This window comes from Phocoena sinus, chromosome 6 (genome assembly GCF_008692025.1).
Source record: "Phocoena sinus isolate mPhoSin1 chromosome 6, mPhoSin1.pri, whole genome shotgun sequence".
In the NCBI taxonomy this organism is placed as follows: Eukaryota; Metazoa; Chordata; class Mammalia; order Artiodactyla; family Phocoenidae; genus Phocoena; species Phocoena sinus.
This window is the reverse complement of record NC_045768.1, coordinates 31,151,218-31,163,661: the sequence shown is the minus strand read 5'-3', so window position 1 is coordinate 31,163,661 and position 12,444 is coordinate 31,151,218. Positions and strand designations below refer to the sequence as shown.

General features: G+C 41.8%; 1 protein-coding gene across 3 annotated transcripts in view; it reads left to right on the top strand.

Moving 5' to 3' along the window:
* The window catches only part of PLPPR1 (phospholipid phosphatase related 1), a 370,056-nt gene that overhangs the window by 187,632 nt on the left and 169,980 nt on the right, over nucleotides 1-12,444 (top strand). The gene's annotated exons all lie outside the window — the stretch shown is intronic.

The window sequence follows — 12,444 nt, the reverse complement described above, 5'->3', positions numbered from 1 at the left end:
ACATGCTTTTGAAAACTATCTTATACTTTATACCATTACCTTTAAGAAGTGTAGTGTTTACTGCCAGGTGGAATGGATTTAACTCTTTTCCCCTGATTTTATGTTCATTAAAAAGGAACACTTGTGTTAAATCATAGAAGCACTATAATAGATAATGCGAGAAAGCAGGATAGTTTACAGGTTGAGTTTGGCCTCTAGTATCAAAAGGGACTGAGTTTGAATTCTAACTTTACCATCTAAAAACCTTTGACTTTGGATAAATTATTGAACTTAAGCTTCAATTATTTTATCTGTCTTTTTAAAAAGGAATCATTTGTATCTACTATACATGATATTTACATATTAGCCTTAGGCGATCAGGATTAAATAATATGACATGTGAATGCTTGTACTCGTGTCTGGCATAGAGTGAGCAGCAAATTGTAAATCACTGTTATTCAATGTTTTCAGCTTAAATAATAGGAAAGTTTCATACTCGAAGAAGGATGACTATTTTACGCCTACTATTCTCAAGTTTATCCCTGTAAGGAAGTGAAGGAAACTACAGCAAAGCAAAATCATACTGAAGCCATACAGTAGTATTGTATGGTGGTTATAAACCAGGCTCTGAATTTAGACAAGCTGGGTTCAAGCCCCAGCTCTAGCCTTTATTTCTCTGTGGGTTTGGGCCAGCTGCTTAACTTTGCTGGTGCTTCATTTTCTCCATCTACAAAACTGGATCAATAATATACTACTTTACTGGGTGGCTGTGAGAATTAAGTGAGATGATACATGTAAGGCATTTAGAATATAGAAAACGTTCAAAATATTTGAATTACTAATATTCAAGAATAGTCAAGGAAACTGCGGAGTGTAAACAACATAACTAAAGTCAAGTTTAGGTCTGGAGTTCTAGGAAATGTGCAGTTTTGTTCTACTCTATGAAAATGAGGTTGGTATCCGTTCAGAGTTTCTACTTGTGTCAAGCTAGGTAGACAATATCTCTGTATTAAGCCTTATTGACTAGTTATGTACCATAAAGAATATAGAAGTTGAAGAATTAAGGAATTTGATATATTGTTAAAGAGACAAGCCTAAGTCATAGAAAATAATTTGAGGACAGCATCAGATAGTATAATCAAGTGCTAAGTGATATGTTGTAGTCTGTAAGAAGAGGAAAATTGCAAAGAATGACAGGTATCAGAGGAGCTGGGAATATCTTACTCTTATGGTAGAGTTTGGAAGGGAGTAGGGATGATTCAAGTTCCAGTTCAAGAGAACAGCAAAAGCAAAGGGGAGGTGGTGGGAATGGGCATGGCATTTGTGGAGGGGAGAAGCAGAGGAATGAAAACCCCAGAGGGTGTCTATGAGCAAATAGTGAGAACTGAGTATGGCACACCAGGTAACAAGACCTCTAAAGAGTCAAGTTTCTGGTTTAACTTGCACCCCTCGTTTTATAGATGAGGTGACTGAGGTATAAAGAACACCAAGTTATGCTTACTAGTTGGTGTGAGACCCCATCAGCCCTGACTTCTTGGCTAGTGAACTTGCAACTGCATCACTCTGCAGGGTCAGATGACAGAGATCCTTAAAAGGACTGAAAAATTCCCTAGATGCTTCCCCCATGGTCACAATACTAATTTTGTAGATTAATTGATGCCCTTTTTTCTGTCCATTTTTCCTAGAGTGAAAAGAGCAAATATTAATTCACAGGCCACCGAAACGAGGGCTTCATCAGTTTCCACTTGAACACCCACCCTAAATAGGTAATTTGAGTATTGAAGCGTTGTCTTAGAACCCAGATCCGATTCCCAGGGCAGAGTGCTTTCCGCTGTATCCCACCACTTGTACTAATTTACTATGATTTCAAACCCTTCTCTTAAGGATCTCCTTATTGTGATCCCTGCCAGGCTAAATGACTCAGGGTTTTGTTTTTGTTCTTTTCCTCTACAGAGTGTGATTCATTTTCTCACTTTTACCACCCCCCTTAAGATGAATGAAGTGTTATCATCTGCCTAAATGGAGCCTCTAGGATTGCTCTGCCTGTCGCTCCCTGAGATCTGCTGAGCTGGAGTCTATATTCTGTCATTGTGTTCCTGAATCTTGTAGGTCTGTTCCTGAATCTTGTAGGTCATTAGATTAGAATGATGTTTTCCTCCTCCTCTGAGTTATCTCTGGCTTGAAGGTTGCAGGTCCTATTGCTGCGGGAGTCCTTTCTTGATAAAAACCAACACATACATCCTTAGGAGATCCCTGTTTGCCATTATATGCTGGTGCAGTTGTTGTTGTTGTTTTTTTTCTTAACATCTTTATTGGAGTATAATTGCTTTACAATGGTGTGTTAGTTTCTGCTGTATAACAAGGTGAATCAGCTATACATATACATATATCCCCATATCTCCTCCTTCTTCTGTCTCCCTCCCACCCTCCCTATTCCACCCCTCTAGGTGGTCACAGAGCACCGAGCTGATCTCCCTGTGCCATGCGGCTGCTTCCCACTAGCTATCTATTTTACATTTGGTAGTGTATATATGTCCATGCTCCTCTCTCACTTCGTCCCAGCTTACCCTTTCCCCTCCCCGTGTCCTCAAGGCCATTCTCTACGTCTGGTGCAGTTGTTTTCACCTTCCCATTTTTCAGTTTTCCCCTCCTGCCACTGTGTGCCCAGCAGGCTGTCAATGAGGAAAGGAGCAGCAGGGGAGTCAAGTCAATCATGTATGTTAACACAGCCGTGGTTTATTTCAGATGGCTGTTCGGGGAAGAGGAGACAGACCAGAAACTCTGCACATAAAATACAAAGTAGATAGTATGTGCTGTGACTGAGGTTGCAGGGATTTAGGGAAGTTTCTCTGCTATTTTTTTAATCAGCTTCAATTCCTCCCCTTCCCTCTGAGTGGGTGTAAATTACTTCAGAGTTCTTTTCCCACCCTCACCTCCTCCTCCTCTTCCCCTTCCTTCTATTTCCTTTCACAGCCCTTAGTGACAGGTGAATCAGAATTAGTGGGGGAATAATTATGTTCTCTATCACCATTTATCACCAGCCCACTTCCCTTTAAAACCTGAGATACTGCTTGCAGGTTGCAAAAGTACCCAGAGCGCCCTTAAGAAACATCATGGTTATAGGAACAGCTTTTACTGCCAGCATTAGAGTTGAGAGAATATGTGCAGTTCTGTACATCAAATCGGAGACCTATCTCACTGGATGAGTTAAAATCTGGGAACAAAAGTAGTCTTCTGGGTTCTCCTTTGCTGATCGTATTTGACGCCATTCAACACGTGCTTTGCATGACGATGTTCTCTTTTCCTCTGACATTAAGCTGCTTTTATTGCTCTAGTGAAGGTTCCAGTTTCTCTACATTTACTTATTACTATTGAATCGTTCACTCATAAATCCCTTCCTCCCTATTCATTTTTTTAAAATATATATATATTTATTTATTTTTGGCTGCGTGGCATCTTCGTTGCTGCACGCAGGCTTTCTCTAGTTGCGGCAAGCAGGGGCTCCTCTTGGTTGCGGTGCATGGGCTATAGGTGTGTGGGCTTCAGAAGCTGTGGCTCGCGGGCTCTAGAGCACAGGCTCGGTAGTTGTGGGGCACGGGCTTACTTGCTCCGCTGCATGTGGGATCTTCCTGGACCCGGGCTCGAACCCGTGTGCCCTGCATTGGCAGGCGGATTCTTACCCACTGCACCACCATGGAAGCCCCCCCCACCCACTCAGTGTTTAGTCACTTAGGTATATGTGTCTTTCTTTATGGATTGCATTTATTCTGTTACATTTGCTTTTAAGAGCTTTATGTACTTCTATGTGTGAAAATGGGTTGTGTGGTAACTTTTATGTCACAATTGCATGGTGAGGATTTGAATGTGGTTACTGGGTTTCTTAGTGACAGTGCCTGGCTCTCTTCATAGCACCCGTTCCTTTAGGCCTGAAGGGCAGTCCAAGAGGTGACATTTTTTGGCAGACTGGGTGGCAGATGGGATGGAGGGATGTTGTGCACATCGGGCTTGGTAAATACATACAGGCAAGAAAAGTGACTGGCAGGGAGAAGTGCTGTGTTGGTTTAAACAAGCTGTTGGAAGGACTTCCAGGTGAGAAAAAAAGTCAGGGAGAAGAGAGAAGAGCACAGCCCAGAAGGAATGGAAGTTGGAGGGATAAGAAATAAGAATTATTTGGACAGAAGTAGATGGAAGATGGTTAAAGGAGAACAGAGTTTAAGCAAGGACACTGCTAGTCCATAACTCTGCCTTGGGGCAACATTAGAAGAAGGTGCTGGTTCCTCTGGGTAAAGGTGGTCCAGTATTTGGGTGCATGGCTTGCCAAACAGAGAGTAGGCTGAATTTTAGTCACTGTTTGCCTCCTTGGTTCAGTGCCCTTGGGCAAGGCACAGCCTGCATACTGTCCATGGCAACTCTGAGTGTAGATCGAGAATATCCTCTAAAAAGCAGTGGTACAACTTTTAGTATGTATTACCTCTGAAGAGAAAACAGTCTGCTCTGAAATGGTCATATTCTAATATTCCTTTCAATAATGCAGTAGGATTTACAAAGTTCCTGAATCTCCCTGCCTCATTTGATCCCTCACATAGCCCTGAGTATCCTGTTATCCCCACTGTGTAGATGGACAGGTTTAAAGAGATCAAGTTGCTCACAGAGGATACATGACATTAAGTAAGTGGCAGAGTCATGATTTAAATCAAACCCTCTGACTGTAAATGCTGAGCTTTGCTGCTGTGTCAGGCTACCCACATTGACTGCATACAGAATAAATGAGGCTGTGTTTGTGAATTACCGTGACCACTCCTCATGCGTATGCAGTAATTAAGACAACTGTGTCATCTTGTCTGTACCAGTAGAGCTGGTAGATTCTTGCCACCAAGGTAACTTGGAGAAATGAATTCCTGTGCCTCAGTTTCCTCACATGTAAACTGAGGCCAGTAATATCTATCCCATAACTCACTAGGTTGTTAAGAATCATAATTACGATTCTGAATATTGAATACCACAAGACAGGGCTTCTGTCTATTTCATATACCACTGTGTCTCCAAAGACAAAAACAATACCTGGCACAAATAGCTGCCCAATGTATATTTTTTGAAAGAATTAATGGATATTACAGTTTACTGAATGTTGGGTGCTAGGCTGGGCTAAGTGCTTTGTAAACATTACTTATTCCTCACCACAGCTGCAGGCCGGGTGTGATGACACCCATTTTACAGGTGAGGAAATCAAGGCACAGAGAGTGAAGTAACTCATGAGAGGTCACACAGCAGAGCTGGGATTCAAACACAGGATTGTCTGATCCTAAAGCTTATGCTCACAGCTACTAGAATTGTTATAAGAAGTAAACTATCATTTAAAAGTCAGGGCAAATAATAATATGAAAAGTCTAAGAGTTGAACACCAATAATCTTTCTGAAAAAATACAAAATAATGTACTATAACTAAAAACAGAATTTAAGAAAGAGGCTCATATAAGGAAAAACTGAGCAGATAAAAGATAAAGCCTGCAGTTAAGTTCAAGTAGCAATTGACAATTGACTCTAAAGTTAATTCAATTGCCAAGAAATGATTCATCAGCGATCGGAAACACAATGATAGAAGAGGATGCAAATACACCCAGATCAATCCAAAAGGATTCCAGAAAATCTTCAAATGTAAATCGGTGATGCAGTGCATTGTTAAAGAGAAAGTAAGCTAAGGATTTGTCTGCTCTGGGAGACAGAAGAGATTCAGATTCTGATTAATTCTTCATGTTAATAGAAAAGTTGGTATCAGTATGTAATTATATATGCATCAATAAAAGTGTTTTAAATTAAAAAAAAAATTGTTGTAAGGACTAAATAAAAGTAGGTACTGGACCTAGCACGGTATGTAACACAGATGCTTGATTAATGAGAATTTCCTCTTCCAATTGTAAATCCAAAATTCATGACCACTTTTAAAATGCCTCAAGAATAAATATCATATGAAGGTTTCAGCTGATAAATAACTGGAAGCCTAATTTCTGAAGACTGACTAGCCAGCTTCTTTCCCCCATCATGCTTTCAGTGATGACAATTCCTTAGGGCACCAATAGATGATTTTTTTTCTCCTTTAAACATAACCCTCGGGCTTCCCTGGTGGCGCAGTGGTTGAGGGTCCGCCTGCCGATGCAGGGAACACGGGTTCGTGCCCCGGTCCGGGAAGATCCCATATGCCGCAGAGTGGCTGGGCCCGTGAGCCGTGGCCGCTGGGCCTGCGCGTCCGGAGCCTGTGCTTCGCAACGGGAGAGGCGGCAACGGTGAGAGGCCCGCGTACCGCAAAAAAAAAAAAAAAAAACCACAAACATACCCCTTATTAGATCTGGCGATGCATGTTCTCACAGGTCTCACTGCACGAGAGACATTGATGCTGGCTTCTTTCCAAGGATGTAGAGGAGCAGCCAGAAGTGACTAACATCCCATATGGTGGTGAACACAGTTCTGTCTTTATGATGTAGTCATCCCAAAAGGCCTCATGGTAAAGCAATTAATATTGCAGTGGGTAGGGGTTTTTACTCTATTTGTTGTGAAAGCTATATTGCTTCACCTTTCAGAAACAGGAAAAATATTTAGAAAACAGTAAATAGTTATAATGAGTTCTAATAAAAATAGAGTTGCTGGAGGCCCACCCCCACCACCCCTGCTTAATATGAAATGCAGGTGACTGGGTGCCAGCAATAGAATAGGCACCCAGACATAGTCACAGTTAATAGAGGCAGCTCCAGTCCTACCAAACCCCACTACAGAGATAGCCTTCAAAATGTGAACTTTGAAATAAAAATAAATACACGGGTTCAGATCCTAGCTCTGCCACTTCCTAGCTTTCTTGTCCTAGGTGAGGTGTTATCTTCACTGAGCCGTGGCCTTGCTCTCACAGGAGGGTGAGAATTCCTGCTTTGCAGGCACTCCGTGAGGACGAAAGGAGACCGCACATGGAGCAGACCTAGCAGAGTGCCTGGCACGCATGGGAGCTCCTCCAAGATGAGTTCTTCTTCCCTCTCAGGGTTAACAGTGCAGCAAAGGGGTTAGTCGGAGAACATGCGAGAGGTGACTGCAGAGTGAAGACAGTGTGTTGTACTCGCATTAGAAATGGCATCGTTATATTAATTTTTGTAGGCATGGAAATGTAAACTAAAGATTATAATATAATTAGAGTTGGTTAATAAAATGGCTATTTTGAAGTAAAATAGGTGGGTGTCAGGCCAGAATCAAGGGCTGAGGAACTGGAATCTAGATCCAGATCTGTATCAGCTGGAGAGCTTTCCCCTGCCGTGTACCTCAACTGCTCCCCTAACAAATGGAGTAAACATCTACTACACATAGGCTGCTTAATAGAACGAATGAGGCAAAACCTGTGAAGTTGTGGTATCCCAAATGAGAGGGATAATGTGAGTACAGAAGGAGTTAGAAGGGGGTCATTGCCCCCTCCTTTTTTACCCTAAAGGGCTAAGACTGTATACATTCTCCTAAAAATTACTTTTGCTGAATGGGTTTGGCTTTTCCTAGAGACACAAAAACAAGGTTAAGAGATAGGAAAGAAATAGATTCCCCATATGGATTAAAGCTAAGTTTAAGTTTCATTCATTCAAGTGTTTGAGGTCTACTGTATACCAGAATCTTCACTTAGTACTGCACATAGGAGAAACAGGTATTTTAAACACCAGCAAAAACAAAACAACATTGACCCTGTTAGCACAGAAATCACTGGGTGTGTAAAATGTTCTTTGCATTCTACGTGCATTGGCAAGTGCTTAAAAGTCAGAAGGAGGGTACCTTATATATTTACAGACCAGCCCCTTTCTTCAGGGACTTCCCCTCATTTAAATAGCTCCCCAACCTCATCTGCTGTGGGATGAATGGCTCCTTCTAGAGGGTACAGTATGAAAGCTGTTTAATGACATACGACATAACAGAAGAAACCAACAAGATTGTCATACCCCTTAGAGACAGGGAAAATGGGTCAGAAGATAGCAGCCGGTTACCTACAGTAGAATTTGGCCCAAGTGTTGTAGGGAAGATTGTCTTGGTGGACTGTGTAATAAGACATACTGAACCCCACAATTTGATATGTGTGTCCTCTTGCTAGCCAAACAGCAGGAATAACTCAGTACTAGGATGAGAGAATAAAATAAGCAGCAACACAAGACCCAGGCAAACGTGAGAAGAGGTGGAGAGTGTGCTCCACAGGTGACTGACCTCAGAGCCTGTCAGTAGGTAATATTCTGCTTAGAGGTGTCACAGGGATGACACCTGGTAGGAATCCCATGAGAAAATGATCCAACTATGGAAGTTTCTGTCTGGAAGAAAACGGCACTCCTATATCCCTGTGTAGGAGTGTCATAAGGAATAAGGATTCTTTGAATAGAAAAAAAAGCATTAATTTCCAACCACAAAGGACATGGCGTCCTCTTAGACACTGGGAGGACAGATGGGTCTCCTAGGAGAACCTATGGGAATCTCCTCTGGCAACAGGGAAGATTCTAGTCGGTGAAAGTATTAGCTGTACTGTCTCATTTTATTTAATCATTAACATCGTAAGTGCTTAGGCACTATGGGAGTTGATATAGCAAATATAGCCATACTTTATTGAGCATCTACTCTGTGCCTATCACTTGGGGGAGGTGAGCGGGGGTAAGCCTTTTGTGTGAATTACTTTATTTAATTCTCATGATGATTTATGAAGTAGATAGTGTCCTTGCCAGTTTTCAGATTAGAAACTATTAGAAAATATTCCCTGTTGCCCTTAAGGACAGCCTTCCAGATGGAATCCAGGAATAGCCTAGAATCCTTCCCATACTCTCCTAAAACTTTACCTCTTGACTCTGTCTCCTCTCATTTTCTGTTGTCACTTCTTTAATTCCTTCATGTAGCCCATTTTTTTGGCATTAAGATTTCAGTGAGGAACACGACTTAACAAGGCTCCAACCTCAAGAAGTTCTCATTTTAGGGAAAGAGATTCTAACCAAGATCCAGATTCTGATAAAGGAAAAGAATCAAACTTGGGGGTAGAGAGCATAGTGGGGTGGTCCGATGGTATCTAAAGCATCTGTGAAGCTGGTGCTCATGAATCTATTGTGAAACCAGTGATCCCAGTTGGGTATTTTTTTCTTCTCCTGTAACTTGCCTGCTTGGATGAGGCATGGGCAAGGTGGATGGATGACTTTCTTCACTTCTTCCTCATCTCTTATGCAGGTCACTGCAAAAGCCTGCTGAGTGGTTCCCCTTACCTCCAGTTCTCACCTCTACCCAACTCCATATCGATGCTAGCATGTTCTCTGTAAACATAGGGGTGCTATACTGTTGCTCTGACTAGAGATCTCTGATGCCCCCTCTGCCTAACAGTGATTCTCAATCCTTAATGTATGACAATCACCTGGAGAGTTAACCACACTGACTGCCGTCTCCTCCCTCACTCTCATCACCTCCCTACCAAAGTTTCTGATGCCGTAGGTCTGGAGATAGGTCTGGGGTGGGGTCTGAGAATTTGCATTTCTAACAAGTTTTCAGTTTATGCTGATGGTCGGGAGACCACACTTTGAAAACCACTGGCCTGAAGAACAGTTTGCTAACTCCTTCATACAGTAAGCCAGCCTATTTCCAACTTCACTTCTCCACTCTCTCATTCATTTAGATAGTGTTCTAGCCAGACTGTTTGCAGCACTTTCAACATGCCAAGTGCTTCATCATCTGTTACCTCTGCTCATGCTGTTTCTCTTGCCTTGGACGCTCTTTCTTTTCTCTCCTTGGTGAAATCCTCATCCTTCGAGACTCTGCCTAAACACAACCACAGCTGGGAATCCTTCCCTTATCCCATCATTTGAGTAAAACTAATGACTGCTTCCTCTGGGCTTCCATAGCAAATTCATGATATCTCTCTCTTTTTTTTTTTTTTTTTTAACATCTTTATTGGAGTATTATTGCTTTACAATGATATGTTAGTTTCTGCTTTATAGCAAACTGAATCAGTTATACCTATGTTCCCATATCTCCTCCCTTTTGTGTCTCCCCCCTTCCCACCTTCCCTATCCCACTGCTCTAGGTGGTCACATAGCACCGAGCTGATCTCCTTGTGCTGTGCGGCTGCTTCCCACTAGCTATCTGTTTTACGTTTGGTAGTGTATATATGTACGTGCGACTCTCTCACTTTGTCACAGCTTACCCTTCCCCCTCCCCATATCCTCAAGTCCATTCTCTACTAGCTCTGTGTCTTTATTCCTGTCTTACCCCTAGTTTCTTCATGATATATATATTTTTAGATTCCATATATATGTGTTAGCATACGGTATTTGTGTTTCTCTTTCTGACTTACTTCACTCTATGACAGACTCTAGGTCCATCCACCTCACTACAAATAACTCAATTTTGTTTCTTTTTATGGCTGAGTAATATTCCATTGTATATATGTGCCACATCTACTTTATCCATTCATCTGATGATGGACACTTACATTGCTTCCATCTCCTGGCTATTGTAAATAGAGCTGCAATGAACATTTTGGTACATGTCTCTTTTTTTTTTTTTATCATCTGATACATTTTTATTTTATTTATTTTTAACATCTTTATTGGGGTATAATTGCTTTAAAATGGTGTGTTAGTTTCTGCTTTATAACAAAGTGAATCAGTTATACATATACATATGTTCCCATATCTCTTCCCTCTTGCGTCGCCCTCCCTCCCACCCTCCCTATCCCACCCCTCCAGGCGGTCACAAAACACCGAGCTGATCTCCCTGTGCTATGCGACTGCTTCCCACTAGCTATCTACCTTACGTTTGTTAGTGTATATATGTCCATGCCTCTCTCTCGCTTTGTCACAGCCCACCCTTCCCCCTCCCCATATCCTCAAGTCCGTTCTCCAGTAGGTCTGTGTCTTTATTCCTGTCTTACCCCTAGGTTCATGACATTTTTTTCCTCTTAACTTCCATATATATGTGTTAGCATGTGGTATTTGTCTTTCTCTTTCTGACTTACTTCATTCTGTATGACAGACTCTAGGTCTATCCACCTCATTACAAAGAGCTCAATTTCGTTTCTTTTTATGGCTGAGTAATATTCCATTGTATATATGGCCCACATCTTCTTTATCCATTCATCTGATGATGGGCACTTAGGTTGTTTCCATCGCCAAGCTATGGTAAAAAGAGCTGCAATAAACATTTTGGTACATGACTCTTTTTGAATTTTGGTTTTCTCAGGGTATATGCCCAGTAGTGGGATTGCTGGGTCATATGGTAGTTCTATTTGTAGTATTTTAGGGAACCTCCATACTGTTCTCCATAGTGGCTGAACCAATTCACATTCCTACCAGGAGTGCAAGAGTGTTCCCTTTTCTTCACAGCCTCTCCAGCATTTATTGTTTCTAGATTTTTTGATGATGGCCATTCTGACCAGTGTGAGATGATATCTCACTGTAGTTTTTTGGGGGGTTTCTTTTTTTTTTTGCGGTACGCGGGCCTCTCACTGTTCTGGCCTTTCCTGTAGCAGAGCACAGGCTCCGGATGCTCAGGGTCAGTGGCCATGGCTCACGGACCCAGCAGCTCCGCAGCATGTGGGATCTTCCTGGACCGGGGCACGAACCCGTGTGCCCTGCATCGGCAGGCAGACTTTCAACCACTGCGCCACCAGGGAAGCCCCGCATCGTAGTTTTGATTTGCATTTCTCTAATGATTAATGATGTTGAGCATTCTTTCATGTGTTTGTTGGCAATCTGTATATCTTCTTTGGAGAAATGTCTACTTAGGTCTTCTGCCCATTTTGGGATTTTTTTTTTTGTTATTGAGCTGCATGAGCTGCTTGTAAATTTTGGAGATTAATCCTTTGTCAGTTGCTTCATTTGCAAGTATTTTCTCCGATTCTGAGGGTTGTATTTTGGTCTTGTTTATGGTTTCCTTTGCTGTGCAAAAGCTTTTCAGGTTCATTAGGTCCCATTTGTTTATTTTTGTTTTTATTTCCATTTCTCTAGGAGGTGGGTCAAAAAGGATCTTGCTGTGATTTATGTCATAGAGTGTTCTGCCTATGTTTTCCTCTAAGAGTTTGATAGTGTCTGGCCTTACATTTAGGTCTTTAATCCATTTTGAGCTTATTTTTGTGAATCATGTTAGGGAGTGTTCTAATCTCATACTTTTACATGTGCCTGTCCAGCTTTTCCAGCACCACTTATTGAAGAGGTTGTCCTTTCTTAACTATATTCTTGCCTCCTTTATCAAAGATAAAGTGACCATATGTGCGTGGGTTTCTCTCTGGGCTTTCTATCCTGTTCCATTGATCTATATTTCTGTTCTTGTGCCAGTACCATACAGTCTTGATTACTGTAGCTTTGTAGTATAGTCTGGGGTCAGGGAGCCTGATTCCTCCACCTCCATTTTTCGTTCTCAAGATTGCTTTGGCTATTCGGGGTCTTTTGTGTTTCCATACAAATTGTGAAGTTTTTTGTTCTAGTTCTG